At 46.5% G+C, this 14,199-nt stretch overlaps 1 long non-coding RNA gene across 2 annotated transcripts in view; it reads right to left on the bottom strand.

Annotated features, from left to right (window-relative positions):
* Positions 1–5,339: 5,339 nt before the first annotated feature.
* Positions 5,340–14,199, bottom strand: part of LOC132691618 (uncharacterized) — a 95,531-nt gene continuing 86,671 nt past the window's right edge. For both annotated transcript variants that reach the window (XR_013555019.2, XR_013555020.2), the window contains one exon: positions 5,340–6,271. This is a non-coding gene — a long non-coding RNA (uncharacterized LOC132691618). The remainder of the gene's footprint in view (positions 6,272–14,199) is intronic.

Consider the following 14,199-nt stretch of genomic DNA (forward strand, 5'->3'; position numbering starts at 1 on the left):
TTCGAGCCCCAAGTTGAGCTCTGTGCTGACAGTCAAAGCCTGCAGCCTGCTTCAGATTCTGTGTCTCTCTGTCTCTCTGCCCCTCTCCCACTCGAGCTCTGTCTCTCTCTCTCTCAAAAATAAATAAACATTAAAAAAAATTAAAAGTCAAAGATGGCAGACTGGATTTAAAATATCTAGTTAAAAGCTCTTTTAACAAGAAACACAGCTAAAACATAAGGATCAAAAGGTTTGAGGCACAGAATGGAAAAAAGATACAAGAGAAAAATCTAAAGCATTTCTGTGTTGATGACTTTAATTTCCTGTTTGGAACTTTGTTAATTCTGTTATTCCTCTTTTAACCTCTTAAATTAGATGTTTAACCTGTTAATTTTTACCCTTTCTTCTTTCTTTTTTTTTTTAAACTATGAAGTTCAGTGTACTTTATTTATTATTTATTTATTTTAACATTTATTTATTTTTTCAGAGACACAGACAGAGAGAGAGTGTGTGTGTGAGCAGGGAAGGGGCAGAGAGAGGAGACACATAATCCAAAGCAGGTTTCAGGCTCTGAGCTGTCAGCACAAAGCCAGATACGGTGCTCGAACCCATGAACTGCAAGATCATGACCTTAGTCGAAATTGGAGGCTTAATGGACTGAGCCACTCAGGTGCCCCTTATTTATTTATTTTTGAGAGAGAGAGAGAGAGAAAGAGAGCATGAGTGAATGAGGGGCAGAGAGAGAGGGAGAGAGAGAGAATTCCCATGAGGGGGAGAGAGAGAGAGGGAGAGAGAAAGAGAGAGAGAGAGAGAGAGAGAGAGAGAGAGAGAGAGAAGTGCAGAGCTGGGCTCGAGCTCACCTGAAGCGTGGTTCAAGGTCATGAACTGTGAGATCATGACCTGAGCTGAAGCCGAAGTTGGATGCTTAACCTACTGAGCCACCCAGGTGCCCCAGCCTTTCTTCTTTTTTAATATAGGAACTTAAAACTGTAAACTTCCCTCCCAAATAGCATGTCAAGTTATAGCCTATACATCTGGGGGAGGGGAAAAGGATTATTATTATTATTTTTTACTATATACCACTTTGCATTGAAAAATATTTAATGGCATGGAGATACACTTTTAGTAATGTGTTGTTAAATATCAAAACCAAATAAAATGTGAACATGATTCAATTATCCCGAAAAAGATACAGCTGTATGTATTTGTGTCATACATGTATAGATACAGGACGAGAAGGAAATAGAGTAAATTATAAGCAGCAGTGAACTCAGTGGCAGGGCTCCCGCACTTTTGGTTTTCCCTCTACTTTTCTGTAATCCTTTTGTACCTTTCTGTATTTCCATAATGAAAATGAATTATTTTTATAACCAGAGAGGTTTACAAAAGAGGAAAAACAACCAATACACGAAGCAGGATGCTGGAGGGAGAAACAGTCTGCTCGTGTTGTCCCGAATAAGCACTATCGGATTTCCTGTTAGAGTCCCAGCCTCCCGGACACGAGCAGACAACTGGGAGAGAATCAATGTGCCCCGGGACACTGGGTGGCTAAGAGCTGACCCGTGTCCGGTTTTGTGATCTCACGTGCCTCGTGCTGTGCTACATGCAGCCTCGTTCTCTTCTCCCTCAGAGACAAGATGTGAGGGTGGAGTGGTCAACAGTCTATAATCCGCATTCGAGACTGGGGTTTTAAAAGAGTAACAACAAATGCTCCGGGAATCTGAATGTTTCATGTGGCACATACACAATTTTTGAGCTACGTTTGCTCTTCTGGGCTTTCTACTAGAGAGAAGGAAAAGTAAATGGCTTTTCTGATGAAATCCCAAGAGAAGGCTCTGATGACATTAGAAAAGATCTCCCTCGTTTATCCACTCATTGTTGACTTGGAGGATAGGTCTCCCCATCTTCAGAAGCAAGAACAATGCTTAATTCCTCTGACGTCCCGAGAGAAGAAATGATATATCGCCAGAAAGGTTATTACTGAAACATGGCATTTTCTATCAGTTGCGGGTCTGAGTCAGTCCATCCATCCGTCCAATCATTCATCCATCCATTCGTTCATCCATCCATCCATTCGTCCAACTATCCACTCAGCCTAATGAATATACATATAAAAATAATTATGCATTATGCATAGTAATGCTGCAGGGAAGGGAATAAGATATTATCCTTGCCCTTGAGAGCCTCATGAGCAAACAAAGAGAACTATGTACAGAACTAATTATAATGCAAGTTAGACTAAGTGCTAGTGTTTATCATCTGTATGTGAAATGCTGAGGGGAGACAATATAAAAGCATAAGTTATTTCCCCTGCCTTAACGTGATGGACAATCTCACATTCTACATAGAGAATGAAACCCGAGAAACAGTTCCATAACAAATCCTGATGATATTCCCTTGAGTGACCTTGGACTCAGAGTTCAAGGAGAGCAAGCTAGGAGAAGTACATTCCCAGGTCCAGAGATGTGCTCTCCTCCAGGTCCTCTGAGGCAACAATGGTAGGTCTCTGTGAAAATGTGCATCTCCTATGTGCGTGGGCAAGTCTGCTGGCACAGGGTTTTACAAGCTGTTTTCATCAGCTTCTTACCTGCTCAACTGCGATTCCCAGGCCTCACGAGACCTATTGCTTAACCAAGATACAGCTCAGGTGCACTGAGGACTGACAAGACTGGCATTCAAGGCAGTGACATGAGCAGGTGGATGCCCTAACTGCCCCAGGAGCCCATTTTCTAGACCAGCTCTGCCCCAAAGAACTTTCTGCAATGATGGAAGGACATTGTGCAATACTGCGGCCACCAGCTCATGTGGTCCCTGAGTACTTGAAATGTGGCCAGTGAGACTCCAGGATGAAATTCTTAATTTTATTTCATTTTAATTTTAATACATTGAATTCAAATTAAAGTGCCTTAATTGTGATTAATTCAAATTGAAATCGTGGCTGCTGGCTTGGAAGGCAAAGGAGTTCTGGATCATGGAGCTCAAGGACATGTGAGGGAAAGAGGTTTCCTTGAGCTAATGGGCGCCCTGGTGAGTCACAGAATCACTCAGCAACCAAAGTGGGTCAGAATGGACCTTGACTTTCAACAGTCGGATGGGCTCATGCCACAGGGTTCAGCTTCTCCATCCCCTCTCCGCTTCCACCAACAACTGCAATCTGGTGGTTTCAAGAATTTTTAGTCTGATGAAACAAAGGACTCACAAGACCACTGAACCCAAATGCCATCAACCTAAATGCTGTCCTCTACTCGTGCCACTGCTGGACTCTAAAGATCAGAACGCCTTCAATGGCACAGCAATAAAGCCTACGATGGGGCCCAAGAATCCAAATTACTGAAAAAAATGGATCGGGACTCCTGGGTGGCTCAGTCGGTTGGGTGTCTGACTTTGGCTCAGGTCATGATCTCACAGTTTGATTCGTGAGTTCGAGCCCCACATCAGGCTCTGGGCTGACAGCTCAGAGCCTGGATCCTGCTTCGATTCTGTGTCTCCCTCCCCTGCCCCCTCCTCCCTCCCACTCACACTCTGTCTCTAACTTTCTCTCCCCAAAATAAATAAACTTAAAAAAAATTGATCTAGGTACTTCTCCTGTGCCTTTAGAAACCATGTTGGCTCACATCAGAAGCAGTGATAGGGTATAGAATATATTACGGTGGGAGCATTTACTCACACAACAAATATTTATTGAGAACACAATATGAAGAAGATATGAGTGTAGGTTAGGGAAACCGCAGTGAACAGGACAGGCCGGAGGGCTGTCCTACAGTCTAGTGGGAGACAAAAATAACCATGAGCAAATAAAGAGATGATTTCAAGTAGAGGACATTTGTTGACGTGTGGAAAACAAACTGTGTAAGGAGAAGAGGGGACCAGGTTTAAGAGCTGCTTTAAACTTGTGTGGTCATATAAGGTCTGTCTCTGGACATGATGCTGAAGCCGAGACCTAATCAGTGCTGCGTTCATTATGTGGGGGTCTGAGGGAAAAGCATTCCAGGCAGAAGGAACAGCAACGTGCAAAGTCCCTGAGATAGAAACAAGCCAAGGCTGTTGGAGGGCAAAGGGAAAGGAAGGCGAGAGGACAGAAGAGATCCAGAGGTTGGATCCTGGGGTGTCTAACATTAACAGGGCAATCAGGAAGAGAGTAGGAGAAAGCAATAATGTGACAGGAGGAAAACTGAGAAAACGAGGTATCACGGGACCCCAGAGAAGAAAAAATTTTAAGGAGGAGGGAGGAGTCAACTGTGACAATAGCTGCCATTGTTTTTGTTTTTCTTTTTTGTAAGATGGATCAAAGAATGGACTTCTGGGTTAAGAGGAGGTCAGTGGTCTCACTCTCATGGGGGTAGGGGTGAAGAAGCTGGCTGGGAGAGAGTGGGAAGTGAGAAGATAGAGATGGTGATAACATGTAATTTTGGAGGAATTTTACTATAAGGGGAAACAGATGAGCCATGGTTGGATGGGAATTAAGGTCAGGGAAGTTTTTGTTTCATTTTTTTAAAATGTTTATTCTTGACAGAGAGAGAGAGAGAGCGAGAGCGTGAGCGGGGGAGGACCAGAGCAAGACAGGGACACAGAATCCAAAGCAGGCTCCAGGCTCTGAGCTGCTGCCCCCACAGAGCCCGACACGGGGCTCGAACTCACAAGCTGAGAGATCGTGACCTGAGCCGAAGTCCGACGCTCAACCGACTGAGCCACCCAGGCGCCCCTGTTTCATTTTTGTTTTCAACATGAGCCATTTCAAGTCAGATGTACATATCAGTGGGAATGACACTGGAGTAAGAAGGATTTTGATGATGCAAAATGATAAGCAATTCCCACTATCCTATGAGAAATGAGTCTGCAGTCCCCTGGAGAACCCTTCCTCGCCCAGGAGTCAGACAGTGAGAACTGCCTCTGTGAACACTCTTGAGTTTCCACGTATGAAAACAAAGGCTTTTAGTTGGATTGGACAATGGGAGTGTGGCCACTAACAGCTGACGTCATGGTCTTTTAACAACTCTTGGGGTGTGATATCATCAGTTGGCATAAATCTTACCACCCAGGGAGGCATACCGCTCATGATATGGCCCCTGGAGGAGTGGGAAACACTGAGGGACTCCCCGAGCCTGGCGCTCCCTCGAGTGAGAGCCAAACATAGAGCAGTCTCCTGGGACGTCCACTTGCTACTGCAGCCTAGTGCCCGTGCTGTGCCCCTCCCGAGATGACATGGGCGGGTCAGAGGTTTAGGATCGTTGGCTTGCTCAGCCGGGATCAGCCTCCTTTTACCTTTATCACCCGTTGTCCTTTTTTGCCCTTACCAATCAGTCCCTTTTAGGCAGTGGACACTCAGGAGGCACCAGGAACTCGGTGTGGGAGGGCTGGTTCCTTCCTCCACCTCTGTCTTTCTCCTGAAGTGCTCTGCCGTAGGTGGTCGAAAGGAAATGCGTGAGTGGAGATGAAACCCGTCGCACTCTACACATCAATAAGATATGTTGCTACAGAGCCTGGCCCATGAGATGGTTTCTCTAAAAGGGATAGAATATTTCTGCTTTCCCCACAAACCCTGAAACATAGGATTTTTCAACAAGTGCCTCCAAAGACCTGATCATGAACTTGGCAGAGCAAATGGCTACCCTCCAGACCCTAACAGTGGGCAAGGGACTCAGATCCACCTGTAGAGTCGAGTTTGCAAGGAATCAATGCAAGTTTAAAAAAAGGCTGCTTCTGGGGCGCCTGGGTGCCTCAGTCTGTTGAGCGTCCAACTTCAGCTCAGGTCGTGATCTCACGGTCCGTGAGTTCGAGCCCTGCGTCAGGCTCTGTGCTGACAGCTCGGAGCCTGGAGCCTGTTTCGGATTCTGTGTCTCCCTCTCTCTCTGACCCTCCCCTGCTCATGCTCTGTCTCTGTCTCAAAAATAAATAAACATTTAAAAAAATTGAAAAATAAATAAAGGCTGCTTTTTAAACAGCATGACAGGTTGCACCTCCAGCCCTCCCTGAACAACTGCCTCGTCCTTTCCAACCAAACTGCCAGCGATCCATGCTGGTGAGGGCACCCTCCCATACCAGGGTGTCTAGGGTGAGAAACGCACGTGCGGGTACTGTTCTAGAATAACTTAGAGGGCTACAACACTCAGAGCCAGGCGTGGTTAAAATGAAGCTTACTTACTCAACACAGAGAGCTTTGGTGATCGCTGTTACTGGAGGAAGCCATTTGGGCAAATACTAGAAAGCACAGCTGTGGGGTGCCCTGCAGCAAAACTGCCTTCTCTTTGCTTTCACAGGAGCTTGTGTCTGAATGAGAGAGCTCCAGTGGCCGCTGGGGGACAATAGAAAGAAAGATCAGATGTCACCATGTAAGCATTAAATAACCTGTGACTCCAGGAAATACCACTGAGTCAGGAAGTCCGAGGAACAGCCCTGGGCTGGCAGGTTCTGGACTGAAACCTTGCCGGGTCTTCCCCCCACCCCTTTTTTTAATTCTTGAGGGACTGGGCTAAAGGCATTGCTATGGAATTGCAGAGCAATTGATGTAATAATTCATAAGCAATATCAATTGAAATAGTAATTTGGCCATGGTTTGTGAGTCATAATAGAATAATAACATTGTACCCATCACACAATTATGAATGGGAAAAAGCTTGACAAGGACAGAACATTTAAACCCGAATGAGCAAAATAATAGAAGCAGGACGTTCTGGAAGGGTGCATTTGGCCTCTGCATGTTCTCATTGAAACGGACTTGCTCCTACCCCTTCAGCTAAATGTAAAACCTCGTGATGATGGTTGACCAGGACACCTGGGAAGGACTCAGCAAAGAGAACTTGGGGATAGTCACATCCTGCTTCCAGCACAAAGATCTGAGGGACTACGTGAGGTGTTCTCAGGGCAGGAAACAGTCACTAGGCGGCTTGCTTAGCGAATGCGTTCAGCTACCATGGAATTTCTAAACTACTTTGCTTTAAACGGCCTTTCTGTATCCAGAGGGGGACCTGTATGTGGCAGAAATGGTGAAGTTGATCTTCAGCAGCTGCCCTCCCCTTTGCCATCCCTTCCCCCTCCTATAACTAGCACCCTCCTAAGCGCTCATGCCTTTGATGAAGCAGAGGGGCCCTTTGAAAAGCAGGACTGGTTTGGGCTAGCAGCCTGGGCTTGAGACCCAACACCATGGACTGGTTGTGTGACCTTGAGTAAGTTATTTCACATCTCCGGACTCAAGTTTACTCATCTGAGCAGATCTCCCAAAGGTGCCTGTGCATTAGGGACAGGGGGGTTGTGGGGGGCGCCTGGGTGGCTCAGTCGGTTAAGCGTCCAACTTTGGGTCAGGTTGTAATCTCACACTTTATGAGTTCGAGCCCCATATCGGGCTCTTTGTTGTTAGCGCAGACCTCGCTTTGGATCTTCTGTCCCTCTCTCTTTGCCCCTCCTTTGCTCACCCTTGCTCTCTCTCTCTCTTTCAAAAATAAATAAATAAACATTAAAAAAAAAAAAGGGACAGGTGGGATGGGGAACCAATGTTGAACACAAAGACATGAATACCTGATCCTGACTTCCAAAGCCTGTGCCCACTGGGAGGCTTCTTAGGCAGGTGCATTCAAATGGTGACCAAGTCTTTTCTACTTGGACATAAGGTCATCCTTGGCTCCAGATTCCTGGGTACACTTTGTGTGACTGTTTGGGACACCTCATCTTGTCCATATGCCCTTTGAAGAGCCAGCAAGGAATCCAGAAACTGGATTTACTGAGGGCCACAGAGAATGGACCTAGATTCTCCCAGAGCCCCCTCTCCCTAGGAGTATGGGGCTCCCTCCAATGGCGAGGGGCCTCCTTCAGATATTTGGACTTAGCAGGGCCAATGCTCATACCCAACCTAAGTACTTTTGCTCTGTTCCCTTGTACACAAAAGGCACAGGTATCCCCCCAGGACTCGCATCAGGGGAAAAACTAACTAACTAATATAATTTGACTTTGTCTGGTCCTTGATGGCTGATTGATTGATTGACACTAGTGCTTTTTGAGTCACAACGGCAACAAACCAACAAAGAAACAAAGATGAATGACGTGCGAAGGTCGTATTTTCGTAAATGCTTATGAGCAAGTTGGAGGGGATACAAAGGGAAATCATGCTTTATACTCAGATGCATCCCTTCCCTTGTGCTGCCAGAACACGCTACAGTAAATTGGGTGGCTTGAATCGGCAGAAATGTATCCTCTCGCAGATCTGGAAGCCAGAGGTCTGAAATCAAGAGGCAGCAGGGCCATGCCTCTTCCAGAGGCCCTCCGGGAGACTCCTTCCTTGCCCTGTACCTCAGCTTCTGGTGGACCCACGCATTCTTTGGCTCCCAGCAAAATACCTCCAATCTATGCCCCCCTCTTCACATGGCCCTCTCTCTCAGTGTTCCTCTGTGTGCCGACCTCCTTCTCCTTTCTCTTACAAGGGCATCAGTCATTGGACTTAGGGCCCTCCCTAAAGCCAGGATGCTCTCAAGATCCGTAACTAATTACATCTGCAAAGACCCTATATCCTCAAGGTCAGAATCAGAGCTATAAATAGAGAAGAAACTGATGGCTGTCAGAGGGAAGGGGGTGGTGTGGTGATGGGCAAAATGGCCACGGGGAGAGGGAGCTGGGGGCTTCCAGTCATGGAATGAATGTCACGAGAATAAAAGGTACAGCACAGGGAATATAGTCAGTGGTACTGTAACAGCACAGTGTGGTGACATATGGTGGCTACACTTTTGGGGAGCACAGCATAATGTATACATGTGGAATTGCTATGTTGAATGCCTGAAGTTAATGTAACATCGTGTGTCAACTATACCCAAATTAAGAAAAAAAATACAAAACAAGTCTTGAATTCTACTCCTGAAACCAATGCTACACTCCATGTTAACTAACGTGAATATGATTTTAAAAGATCTGGGGGGCACCTGGGTGGCTCGGTTGGTTAAGTGTTGGACTTCGGCTCAGGTCATGATCTCGTGGTCCGTGAGTTCGAGCCCCGCGTCGGGCTCTGTGCTGACAGCTCAGAGCCTGGAGCCTGCTTCAGATTCTGGGTATCCCTCTCTCTCTGCCCTTCCCCTGTTCATGCTCTGTCTCTCTCTCTCTCTCTCTCTCTCTCTCTCTCTCAAAAATAAATAAACATTTTAAAAAATTAAAAAATAAAAATAAATAAATAAAAATTTTGTTTAAAAAAATACAAAATAGGGTTATGTCCTGAGGTTCAGAGTGGACACGACTTTTGGGAGAACACTATGGAACATGCCGCATGAGGGAACATATAAGTTAGTAAGAGAAATAAGACAATGGTGATTGGTTAACATACAAGGCAAAACATATGTTCTTTGAGAGACTTGCAAGGAGTTACGGGCATAAAAAGGAAAAGATGTTGGGGTGCCTGGATGGCTCAGTGGGTTGAGCATCCGACCCTTGGTTTTGGCTCAGGTCACGATCTCACAGTTTCATGGGTTTGAGCCCCACAGCAGGCTGTGTGCTGGCAGCGTGGGGCCTGCTTGGAATTCTCTCTCTCCCTCTCTCTCTCTCTCTCTCTGCCCCTCCCCGGCTCGGTCTGTCTCAGAAAAATAAATAAATAAATAAATAAATAAATAAATAAAAAAAATGTAAAAAAAATTAAAAAAAAAAAAAAAAGGAAAAGATGTTCCCATTCCGCAGATCTGGAGGACACTGGTAGATAAAGTAATTGAAAAATAGGCCCGGTCGGATGAGAGACATCTTATAAGGTAGGACATTTCTGGAAGGGGAGAAAGCCTGAGTACAAAAAACAGAGAAAACGAGGGTTGCTCAGGAACTGTGGGATTCTGCTTACGGTATTATTTTGAATAATCATTGGCAACTTTATATGTGACATGCACCTTGATCACATGTGCCCAGCACAGTGCTCTGCACACACCGGTCAGTTAATATTTATTGACCGGTAACATGGAAAAGCTTAACTCCGCCTCTCCAATCGAAATTCTTGAATTGCTAAGCTAAGCTTTGTGGTCCCACGTGCTATTTTTCACCAACAGGCACTAAATAATATAATCAATGTAACGATGACAATAAAACTAATTCAGACAAACAGCTAATTAAAGTTGAGCCAAGAAGGGTAACATGGCCCTCATTACTAAATTGACTAATTGTTTTCTCGATTCCTGGAACAAATTCCCCCTTTGCTGTCCTATCATGCAACAAACTGAGGGTTTACAGCGTGCAAGGTACTGACTAGGGAAATCAGCAATGAACAGCATAGACCAGTCCCTGTTCTGTCCCAGTCACAGGTGAACATGTAACCCAAATGCTCATATGTCATCCGCCAGTGACTGCAACAGGAGGTCCCGTGTCTTTTCATACCCAGATTATGATGACTCTGGCTTCCCACCTGTCGACTTCCCAAGGGCCTCGTTCGACAGATATTCCCGAACAGTCGTGAGGTTGCCGTCTTTGGTTTGCTGACTGCCAATGCTGGAGGCCAGAAACCCAGGGACTTGAACTCTTCGCCTGACTCCTAACTGCTGCTTCTAGATTGCCCTGCGTGCAGGAGGAGGAGCCGGGGGCCATGGCCCGCTCTGCCTAAGTCATCCTAGCTTTCTGCAGAGACTGCCCTCTGCTACCAGGATCCCTCTGTCCCAGGCATGGTCCAGTCTCTGTTTAGCATCTGAGATGCCCACAGGCTTAAGCCTCTGCCTGGTCACTTGACGGTTTAAGCTCCATCTCCTGCACTTGTGCTCGGCCTCCTCTGGGTGCACCTGTCACTTCTCCGCTCTCATTGGCAGGTGCTATCCATCAAATGGCACTGAGAGGACCAATATATCAGAATCTCAGGGAACCACAGGATGCAAGGGATTTCATTAACCACTTGTTCCAGCTGCTTACAGAGGTTAAAAGATTTTTTCCAAGGCCATACATATAACTGTATAATTTTATTGATACTTAACTTTATTATCAGTCTCTTGTATAACCACCCTTGAGCTGATGTGAAAAGAGGACCGCAAACCGGATGGCCTCAACAACAGAAATGGGTCCTCTTACATTTCTGGAGACTGGAAGCCTGAGGTCAAGGTGTCAGCAGAATTGGCTTCTTCTGTGGCTGTGAGGGAGAGTCTGCCCCACGCCTCTCCCCTAGCGTCTGTGGTGTCCTTGGCTCGTAGATGACGCTTCATCTTGATGCTTGCCCTCGTCTTCACGTGGCGTTCTCCCTACGTGTACATCTGTGTCCAAATTCGCCCTTTGTATGAGGCCACCAGTCAGATGAGATCAGGAGTCCACCCTACTCTGGGGTGACCTCGTCTAACCAGTTACAGACGCAGGGACCCTATTTCCCAACTAGGTCAGCTCTGAGATACCGGGAGTCAGAATTTTAGGGGATGGGATTCAACCTCTAACATCTGTCCTCACTCAGATCAAAGGACAGCAGGTGTGGATAGTCCTCTCCACATGTGATCAGAGTCTGTCAAGATAAAAAGATCATGAGTTCATGGAAGCCCACACAACTGTTTTGTGGCAGAGGTGTCCTGTGTTTACCTTAAAACATGTGTCTGGGGCGCCTGGGTGGCTCAGTCGGTTAAGCATCCAGCTTCGGCTCAGGTTATGATCTCACGGTTCCTGGGTTTGAACCCCGCGTCGGGCTCTGTGCTGACAGCTCAGAGCCTGGAGCCCGCTTCGGATTCTGTGTCTCCCTCTCTCTCTGCCCCTTGCCTACTTGCACTCTGCTTCTCTCTCTCAAAACTAAAGAAACATTAAAAAAAAAAATGTGTCAACCTTCCAGGCAAACTCCATCTTCTTTCTGTCGTTTAAACTAGTTTGCATCAAAAACGTGTACAGAGGGCTCAGCAGCACCTCTCTGGAAATACAGGTTGTCTAAGTGCAGAGGGTGCAGTCGGAACCCCGAGCCCTTTCAGGGGGCACGGCCAACGTAGACACTGTCTGTGGCTGGCCACTTCATTCCAGCCTCGCATTCAGAGCCTCCCCCAGAAGCCGCTGGCATTTATTTAGAAACTAATTGCGCTGCGGTTTGGGACCCGAAATGGAAAAAGATCAGTTCACATTGCAATCCATCTTGCAATGAAATGGCTGCTGTGGCACCAGAAGAAAATCGTTCCATGAAGTCAAAGGCAAACCTCAATTCAAAGGACAGAAAGGCCAGAGCCCTGAGCTGAGGGGCTCTGTGTCTCAGCCATGCCTGCTTTTTAATAGCACTGCCATCACCATGGCATTCAACTCCTGCGCCCGTAAAGCCCCCTTTCTCTCCATCTCTTTCCCATAACAGATACTTCTAATTATCCGTAAGCACTTTTAACCACAGCGACATTCTATTCTCAGACTGGTTTGACCCTCCTCTTCTGAGAAAGCGGTGCCTCCCCCTCTGCCATTTGGGGCTGTCTCCATCCTCGGAAACATGACCACCTTTAAAATCTGGACCCCCTCATCCAACGCCCAGGAGAAAAGCTCATAGGACACCCGTTCAGCTGCACGCACACATATACCTGGATTTCTCCCGGGAGCATAGTAGGAATGCAGAGTCTTGGGCTCTACCCAGACCTGCGGAACCAGAATCCTCATCTTAGATGCCCTGTGAGTGGAATACACACTAAATTCTAGAAGTATGCTCTCGCAGGATTAGGGCTGGGTGCAGGCCCTCGATAGCTAATTGTCAAGCCGGTAAATGACTCCTTCTTATCTCTCTGGCACATATTTCGTCCTCACTTGGCTGGCTGCAAACCATCATTAGCATTCATTATTTGTCTCCCCAGACCCACTGAGTTCTCTACAAAACAATCAATATTTTAATATGACTCAGAGGATGGTCAGTCTGAATTTCTGAATTGAACATAAACACTGGATTTTCTGCTGTTTTGGACTCTCTGTGTCATTGTTATAACAGCTCTAGTACACTGGGCACATATAGAAAGTTAAATGCAAACTTTCTATATTTTTTAAATTGAGGATTAGAGAATGTTAACTGTGAAAGGGAACTTAGGGGTCACTAAGGTCAACCTCCTCACTTGACAGATGAGGAAACCAAGTCACGGTAGAGTCTTGGCCTTAGACAAGTTCACGTGTCCCAGAGGGTCAGGAACCTACACCTTCGGGCTCCAGTGTGTGGGTTCTGGGCCGACGGATTCATGCTGCCCTGGGCTGGTGAGCAGACTGCATTTATCTGGCCTGGTAGCCTCTCACCTCCAGCCAAGCGGAGAGGACTGGATGCTGAACAGGGCTTCTTGTGCTGTATCCTACCCTCTAAGCTCCACTCCGAGCTCCCTGGTGCAAGTGGAGAGTGAATGAAACGAGAGCCTTCATTGTGTGTTCTCGCTATCGTAATAAAATCCTGCTTAAGGTGTCTGCAACCTGTCCCAGGTACAAGGGACCCTAAGGGGGAGCATTCTGATTAGACATCCAGAAACACTGAGAGGACCCACCACCTCCAGATCACTCCATTCTTTGTGAAAGAACCAGACTTCAGATATGGCTTTGCCTCTCCATCTTCTGTGTTTTCACAACACCGAAAAGCCACCAGCAGTGGGGACACTTGGGAATCAAGCTCCCAGGCTCTGAGTAGTTAACTCACTGGACTAAATAGAGGGCAAGGACTATGGGGTCTTCCTGAATGTCATTGCCCTTGGGCACGTCGAACTCTCTAAGTCTATAGCTCCCCAAAAGCCATTGCTGCCTCATCACCACCAGCCTCACATCCACCCCCACGATTCACTGAGTGCCTGCCCAGACCAAGCCTGAGCTAGCTGTTCTGTGTCTGTTTCTAATACCCATTAGCTTTATTCACTGATAAGCATCCTGAGGCCCAGAGGCTGAGTGATCTTTACCCCGACGAAATCAAGTGAAAATATACATTGGGGAGGAGGCAGAGATCGTAAAGTATGAAGCCTAAGAAGTACGTGAAAGGCAGAAAGGAGCATCTCCAGGTTGACCTAGAGATGGCCCAGGAATAAATATGTAATATTTATATAATGTCTTCCAATAAATATTTATTTAAATCCTTATGTGAGTATTTTATTTACCTTAAGTAAATAAAATAAAAATAGGGGCGCCTGGGTGGCTCAGTTAAGCCACTGACTTCGGCTCAGAACATGATCTCACGGTTTGTGGGTTTGAGCCCCATGTCAGTCTCTGGGCTGACAGCTTGGAGCCTGGAGCCTGCTTCAAATTCTGTCTGTCTGTCTCTCTCTCTCTGCCCATCCCTTGCTGGCTCTCTCTCTCTCTCTCTCTCTCTCTCAAAAATAAACATTTAAA

Source organism: Panthera onca, chromosome B1 (genome assembly GCF_046562875.1).
Source record: "Panthera onca isolate mPanOnc1 chromosome B1, mPanOnc1 haplotype 2, whole genome shotgun sequence".
NCBI lineage: Eukaryota > Metazoa > Chordata > Mammalia > Carnivora > Felidae > Panthera > Panthera onca.